The sequence below is a fragment of the Adiantum capillus-veneris genome, chromosome 26 (assembly GCF_014529385.1).
Source record: "Adiantum capillus-veneris isolate H3 chromosome 26, ASM1452938v2, whole genome shotgun sequence".
Classification (NCBI taxonomy): Eukaryota; Viridiplantae; Streptophyta; class Polypodiopsida; order Polypodiales; family Pteridaceae; genus Adiantum; species Adiantum capillus-veneris.
In genome coordinates this window covers 133754939-133762810 of record NC_140956.1, presented here as the reverse complement: position 1 = coordinate 133762810, position 7872 = coordinate 133754939, and the positions used below count along the sequence as shown (strand labels likewise).

Genomic DNA, 7872 nt, shown 5'->3' with positions numbered 1-7872 from the left:
TTTCTCTATTCTCTCTATCTCTATCTCTCTCCACCTCTCTTTCTCTCTATCTCTCTTTTTCCTCCCTCTATCTCTCTCTTTCTCTATTCTCTCTCTCTGTTTACCTCACTCTATCCTCTATCGCTCTCTTTCCGCTTTGCTCTATCACTACCTCTCTATCTCTCTCTCTCTCTACCTCTCTTTCTCTCCCTCTCTCTCTCTCTCTCTCTCTATTCTCTTTCCCTCTCTGTATCTCTCTCTTTCTCTATTCTCTCTCTCTACCTCTCTTTCTCTCTCCCTCTACCTATCTCTCTTTCTCACTACCTCTTTTTCTCTCTTTCCCTCCCTCTATCTCCCTATCTTTCTCTCTATCTCTCTCTTTCCCTCCCTCTATCTCTCTCTTTCTCTCCCTCTCCCTCTCTACCTCTCTTTTTCTCTCTCCCTCTATATATTTCTCTTTCTCTCTATCTCTCTCTCTCTTCCTCCCTCTCTCTACCTCTCTACCTTTCCTCCCCCTCTCTACCTCTCTGTCTCTCTCCCTCTATCTTTCTCTCTCCCTCTATCTATCTCTACTTTCTCTTTCCTTCTCTCTTTCTTTATCTCTCTTTTTTTCTTTGTTTAATTTTTTCTTTTTAACTCTCTTTTTTTCAACTTTTCTATGTTTAATTTCTTTTTCTACTCTTTTTTTTCACTACTTTTTTAATTTATCTAAATCTTTTTTTTTTCCTTTTACTTTAGTATTTTCTGGTATAAAAAAACATTAAACTAATTAACTTTAAACCTAAACTTAAATTCAAGAACCTACTAAATATAATTAACAACATTTTTATTTTAACTAACAATTCAAATCAAAACACATAAACTTAATTAATAACATTATTTAATTTAAATCAAAAACTAAAATGCAAAATTAAACAAAAATTAAAGGTTATGTGTGTGTGTGTGTGAGTGAGAAAAAGAGAGCAATGAAAGTTAGTGCACTCACATACACCATATGTGTGCACAAAACGGTTGCAAAGTAGCTCCCAAACCTGCAAAAACACATACACGCACACATTGTGTTACACACACACAACCAAGAAAAATGCACAACCATCTCACCTAATGCAAGCAGGGAGGAGTGTGCTTTGTTTTCTCAAACCCGCAATACCATAGAAGTGCAGATCTGCCCGAAAAATGAAGGAGAGAGAGAGAGAGAGAGAGAGAGAGAGAGAGAGATTTTGATTTCAAAAACGTGCAGGAAAAGAGAGTCAGCGGGTCTTTTACAGCAGGCATCGGTATTCCGTCCATATTGGCCTCGGTATCGACGTCGGAATCGGTATCGGTATCAGCGTCGAAAAACAAGAAGTAAACTTTTTAAAAAAATTGGACTCCCTCCAGTATTCCCGATGCACATACCGACGCCGCCTGTCATTGACGTCGGTAAGTTGGCTCCGGTATTCAAGTGATCTCTAGTAGTAGTGACTCTTTCACACCCTTCTAATATTGATTTCGCACTACAAAATCTAATCATATCACAATCCCAAGCATTGTGTGGACATCCAACAAAACAAAATGAGCAACTCAAAGGTGTATTAGTCTATAAAATATAACAGATGATGTTTCTTCAATTCACACCAATGTACATACTGATAATATTTGGATACCCTTACAGAAACTTGTTAACCTTTTCAAGAAAAACATTTCCTCAAGTAAACAGTCCCAGATATAGCCACAAGTGTCAGATGGAGAAGAGATTGCAGTTTCATAACATGGCAGGTTGCCGTTGAGACACTTATATTAAGGATTTTGCAACTATATAGAGATGTGATTATTCATACACATAGCCGTGAAAGAACACAACCAAACCAAATGCATGGGCATCAAAAGAGGAACATGTTTGTAGAATGCATGGGCATCAAAAGAGCAACGGGTTAGTACTTCTACACGCACATCAATAAGATTGTGTTTTTTTCTTTCTATCATTGTTTTAGTACCTACATCAAACATGCTAGAATATTTCTTTATCCTTTTTCCAGGTCTGGTGAATGAAAGTGATTATCAACAGACTAAATATAGAGATTGATGTGTCCGAAGATCTCATGATGAATATCGAGGACGATAATCGTTTGCCTCAAACAAAGAGACCGATAAAGCTCTACGTTCTCGAGATGCTTTACTCTGCCTATGATGTTGCCCTCAAGGACCTATTAGATACACCAAACAATGATGCAAGCGAGATCATAACAAACTTCAAGAAACAATGCAACAATGCGTGACACACAAAAAGCTCACATGACAACACGACAAACATGTATATAAAACACAATTCAAAATTTTTGATCCATAGGCCTTTCATCAACATCGACAACCAATCTATAGGTCAGACCACCTTGAGAAAATTTTCATAAAATATTTACTCCACAATTCTTAAAGTTCAACATTCTATCTAGTACTAGCCCTCTTCTTATTGTACAGAACACCACGACAGCAAGAGCGGGACTTTGCTGCTCGAGTAAGACAATTCAGTCATTAATTGAAGACAATGTATTAAGATAATAAGATAATAGTGTCCATTCATTTCTTCAATGTTTGAATACTCAAAATTCTTAACAATATGTGACCACTATCGAGTTCACCAATCAAAATCTTTTGCTTACAAAAACCAATATTTACCAGGCCAAAAAGGATCACAACTAGTCAGTTTCAATCGTGGGAAGGAGGCTGAGGCTGAGGCAACGGTGGAAGGTTTCCATCCAAGCTAGCATCGAACGCACATCCTAAAGAGGCGATGCCCACCCTCCTCTTTGAGGAACCCGGCTCTGTACAAGGAGGAATGATGCGCCAAACATTTGTTGTATAATGGCAGAGATACGAAGAAGCACCCGCCAGCAGAAGCACCTGGCTACAGCTAGCGATGCAGCCGGACTTACGTGGGAGGCTTCGAAGATTGGTGTCAAAAGCAGCCCCGTCTACAGCCATCCAACCATGGGTAGCAAAGTCAAGCTGAAATATGTGAAAGCGTAATAAGGTGGAAGTAGGCGCTGCTGCGGCGCTAGTGCTAGCACCGCCTACAATTAGCTGATCACCATCCTTTTGATCATCGTCCTCTTGACGGCGCTTTGGATTAAGTACAAGCTGGAGAGCCACGACGAGCAAATGCTCGTCTAGTTGCACCATGTGAAAGCTAAGCTCCTGCGAGATGCCCCGCCGGCCGGCAATGTTGGAGAGCAGCGTGGTAGGCATATATATTTTTGACCTAGTTGTTGTACCCTCATACAAGTCTATCCATGGATCAAGTTCATATCGAGAGTATCGGAAGAAGGCGAGATGAGGCCACCGACGTCGATGCTTGGCTGCTGGCCCTCCTGAACTATCTGAATGTATACTAGTATCATAATGGAAGTAGAAGCTCTCGATGTGGACATATAAATTGGATGTAGAGCTCTTCTCGCCTCGTCTGCGTTTTGAGGTCGTAAGTCTCAACTCGCACTTCTTCTACCGACACACGAACCAGAAGCAGGCAATTCTCTACTAAGCCTTGATCGCCTGGCGCTTGCTGTTGATCCATCCGCGCCATCCTCCAGCCATTAGTACGTTCGTTTTCTGGTGGAAAGGCATCCTGCAAGAGGCAGGAGAAGGGAGTCAAGGGTTTGCTGATCACAAGCGGCTCCCACCCGCGCACATTTCGCAGTCCGGCCTTGAAGAACTCCCAGCACAGAAAGCCTCCCTTGCCACCAATAGGAGATATTAGCAGTTCATTACCGTACAATATTCTTTCTGGAGCGTACTCCGCTATGGCTGCCGGCGCAGGTATCCAGTTCCATGTGTCGGTGTTTGGGTCGAAGGCCACCCATTCGCACTGCTTGCTGGCCAGGCCAAGAGCAGCATCCATTTCCGGTTTTGTTCCGCAGAGGAACCAGGGCAGTTGTACTGCATCGGCGCCATCAGCGCTGCAGATCATTTTATCAGAGCTTGTCTCAAGAAACGCAAGAGAGAGAGAGAGAGAGCGCAAAACTTACGAGATTGAATCAGAATATTGGGCCTGCAGCTGCTGCCTCCAAGAGACAATAGGAGGAGTCGAGGGAGAGAGGATGGCTTCGTGCCAGGAGCGGCACGTGACACTCCAGCGGACCAGATCCCTGGCGGGTAGCGTGGTGAGGGAGCGCTCGACCAATTCCTGCGGCAGGACATGCCAGATGCTGGAAGACAATATGCCTTGACCCGTGCGGCGCAGAGTATGAGCGACATTCTTCTCCTCCTGCCAATCATCTTCCCCCCTCATCCCCTTGATGACATCCTGTCTGCACGGTGCCATCGAGTCCAGTAAACGAGTGATCACCAGGACAAGAATTTATGACGCTTCTCTCCCCGAATTTTGGTGAGGTCGTGCTACGCCCACTTGCTCGTTGTTTAATTAAAGCCACACTCACAGTCCTGCACCAGCCCTCAAATTCGAAGGGTGGCTCTACCATTCTTTTTGAAGGCTTTAAAGAGGAGTTTTTTTAAAGGTACAAGCTCACGTGACCCGCCTCCGGCGGGTCTCGCTCGCTCTTAACAGCCCGGAGCTCCTTAGACCTAGCCAATTTGGGCATATCCCAAAATCAATGCATTCCAAGAGACGACATCCTAGAGAGGAAGCTCCTCAAGTATGTTTTTGTGATTATTAAAGTGCGCCATATTTAGCATACATGTCGACTAAGATAGTGCCCAACACGACGTTTTCATTCAACAACCACTAACTAACAATATCATCGTGAATTTTGTTTGCCATATCAACACCTTAAGTCACCACAGTTCACAGACATTCATGCTCTTCCCCCATCCATTTGACAGAAAAATGCATGTTGCTTGTGTAGAAGACTCACCTGTGGGACATATGGATGAGAGTACAGGACGGAGTGTGACAACATTCTCCATGTTTTGAAACTGAGAGTGGCAAGACCAGAAACTGATTTACCTAGGTTAAGATCACATACACGTACATGAAAAGGCCCTGGTTCGAAACGTCTCCAAGAAGCAGGGAGACAAAACCAAATGAGCATGGTCATTTTTTCAAAGGTGAGCACATCCGTGACCTCAAAGCCGAGGAGTGTAAGATCCGTGGCCCGCTTCTCAGAGGTATGCTTAACCTGCTCCTCGTTGGTCGCCTGCTTCTAGGCATCTTCTTGGCTTGGTACAATATCTTCTTCTGAGCACATGCTTTTAGTCCAACGAGAAACGGAAAAACTAATCACTTTTGTGTCCCCCTCATTTGTTGAGATGTCGAGCTCTACACCTTGAGCTGGCATCCACTACGGGTCTTGACCGCTTACGGCATTTACTCACTGGCGCAATGTATGTAAAAAGCCACTTGAGGTGGTGCACACAGATGTTTGGGGTCCAACCGATACTGCAAGTATACATGGTTGCAGGTATTATGTCTCTTTCATTGATGACCATACAAGGAAAGTATGGGTCTACTTCATGCGTAACAAAAGTGAAGTGTTTGGTCACTTTCAAGACTTCAAAGTCATGATTGAGAAGGAGACAGATATGCAAATCAAGACATTGAGGTCAGATGGAGGGGGAGAGTACTTCTCCAATGATTTTTCAGATTTTCTGCGAATGCATGGTATACACAGGCAGTTTACATGCAGATATACTCCACAGCAGAATGGGGTCGCAGAAAGGAAAAACAGGCACATTGCAGAGGTTGCACGTGCATTGATGAATTAGAAGAACATGCCTCATCATTTCTGGGCTGAAGTTGTAAATACAGCTGTGTACATTATGAACAGGACACCTACAGCTGCGGTGCATGATGTAACACCTGAGGAAAAGTTTACAGGTACAAAGCCTGATTTGGCACACTTGAAAGTGTTTGGCTGCATAGCTTACGTGCATGTACCAGATGAGTTGCGTAGGAAATTGGATCCTAAAGCAAAGAAATGTATTCTTGTGGGATATTCCCTTGAACAAAAGGGGTACAGGTGCTACAATCCTACTACACGAGAATTACGAGTGAGCAGAGATGTAGTCTTTGATGAGATGAGCAGCTGGTACAGTAATGCACATGGCACTACTGATGTAAAAGATGATGTGGTTGTACAAAATGTGAGGCCACAGTCACAGGTTTTGAGTGGACCACAAGAGTCCTCTTCTCATGGCTCTGTTGAGAAACCATGGAATGGTAGACTACGTACGCAGGTTACTCCACCAACAGGTACAGGGAATGTATCACGAAAAGGAAAGGAAACGGTTGATGAACCTCCCTTTATGGCTGATGCATCATCAGGTTTTTCACATGTAGACATGGATTCAGATGGTTCTGAACAAAGTCTTGATGAGGAATTTGGAATTCCGGCTGTCAGGACACCTGGTGTAAGGAAAGTACAAGAAGATGCTAGAGGGCAAAGGAGTGACCCAGGACCGCGCAGATCTAATAGAGTCAGAAATCCAGTTCAGAAATTGACTTATGATGGGTATCTAGCGCATCACCAAGCCTACATGGCTAAGGTGATACAGGATGTGGAGCCCACATGTTTTGAGGATGCAGTTGGAAATGTGCATTGGGATGATGCAATGAATGAAGAGATGGCTGCATTGGAAGCAAATGACACATGGGAGTTGGTGCCATTGCCAAGTGGCAAGAAAGCTATTGGCTGCAAATGGGTGTATAAAACCAAGCATAAGGCTGATGGTAACATTGAGCGTCACAAGGCAAGGCTGGTCGCAAAGGGTTATGCACAGACGTATGGCATAGACTATGAGGAGACCTTTGCTCCAGTGGCAAAGATGACGACTGTGAGAGCTGTCATAGCAGTGGCTGCATCTAGAGGATGGATTATGCATCAAATGGATGTAAAGAATGCCTTCTTGAATGGTGAGTTGCAAGAGGAAGTGTATATGGATCAGCCACCTGGTTATGTCGATCCAGGTTACCCAGATTATGTATGTAGACTTCTCAAAGCTTTGTATGGTTTGAAGCAGGGCTCTAGAGCATGGTATGACAGGATTGCCAAGTATCTTGTCAGTATTGGTTTTAGGAGAGCTCATGCTGATCATTCACTCTATGTACGTGAGAGTGATGTGGGGATTGTGGTCATTACCATATATGTAGATGACCTTATTATTGTTGGTGACAATGCTATGGAGATTGACCATGTGAAGGGTCTTCTCAAACAGGAGTTTGAAATGAAAGATTTAGGCGAGTTGCGCTACTTTCTTGGCATTGAGGTGATCAGGACTCCAGAGGGTGTATGGCTATCACAGAGACAGTATGCTTTGGACATGTTGTCAAAGTATGGTATGGCTGATTGTAAGCCAATTTCTATTCCCTTGGATGTGAATGCAAATCTGAGTGCAGAGAAGGGTGATGTTGTTGAGGATGTCAACATGTACAGGAAGATTGTGGGTAGTCTAATCTACTTGACTATCACAAGGCCAGACTTGAGCTACACAGTAGGCTTGGAGAGTCAGTTCATGCAGCTTCCGAGGAAGCCACATTTGGATGGAGTACGACGCACACTTAGGTATGTGCAAGGTACTCTTGACTACGCATTGTTCTATGCAGCAGATGCACCATTAGCATTGTATGGGTATACAGATGCAGATTGGGCAGGTAGCATTGTTGATAGGAGATCTACGAGTGGCTTCATGTTCTCTTTTGGGAGTGCTGCTGTTACTTGGAGCAGCAAAAAGCAGCCTACGGTTGCTTTATCGAGCACAGAGGCCGAGTACAGAGGTGCAGTAGTTGCGGCGTGCGAGGTAGCTTGGCTACGCACATTACTTGAGGACTTGGGAGTGCAGGTGGACCAGCAGATTTTCATCCATTGTGACAACCTCAGCAGCATGCAATTGGCTAGGAACCCAGTGTTCCATGCCAGGACCAAACACATAGAGGTCCATTACCACTACGTTCGAGAGCGAGTG

General features: G+C 44.1%; 1 pseudogene; it reads right to left on the bottom strand.

Annotated features, from left to right (window-relative positions):
• Positions 1–2664: 2664 nt before the first annotated feature.
• Positions 2665–4276, bottom strand: LOC147424239 (uncharacterized; annotated as a pseudogene).
• Positions 4277–7872: the final 3596 nt, after the last annotated feature.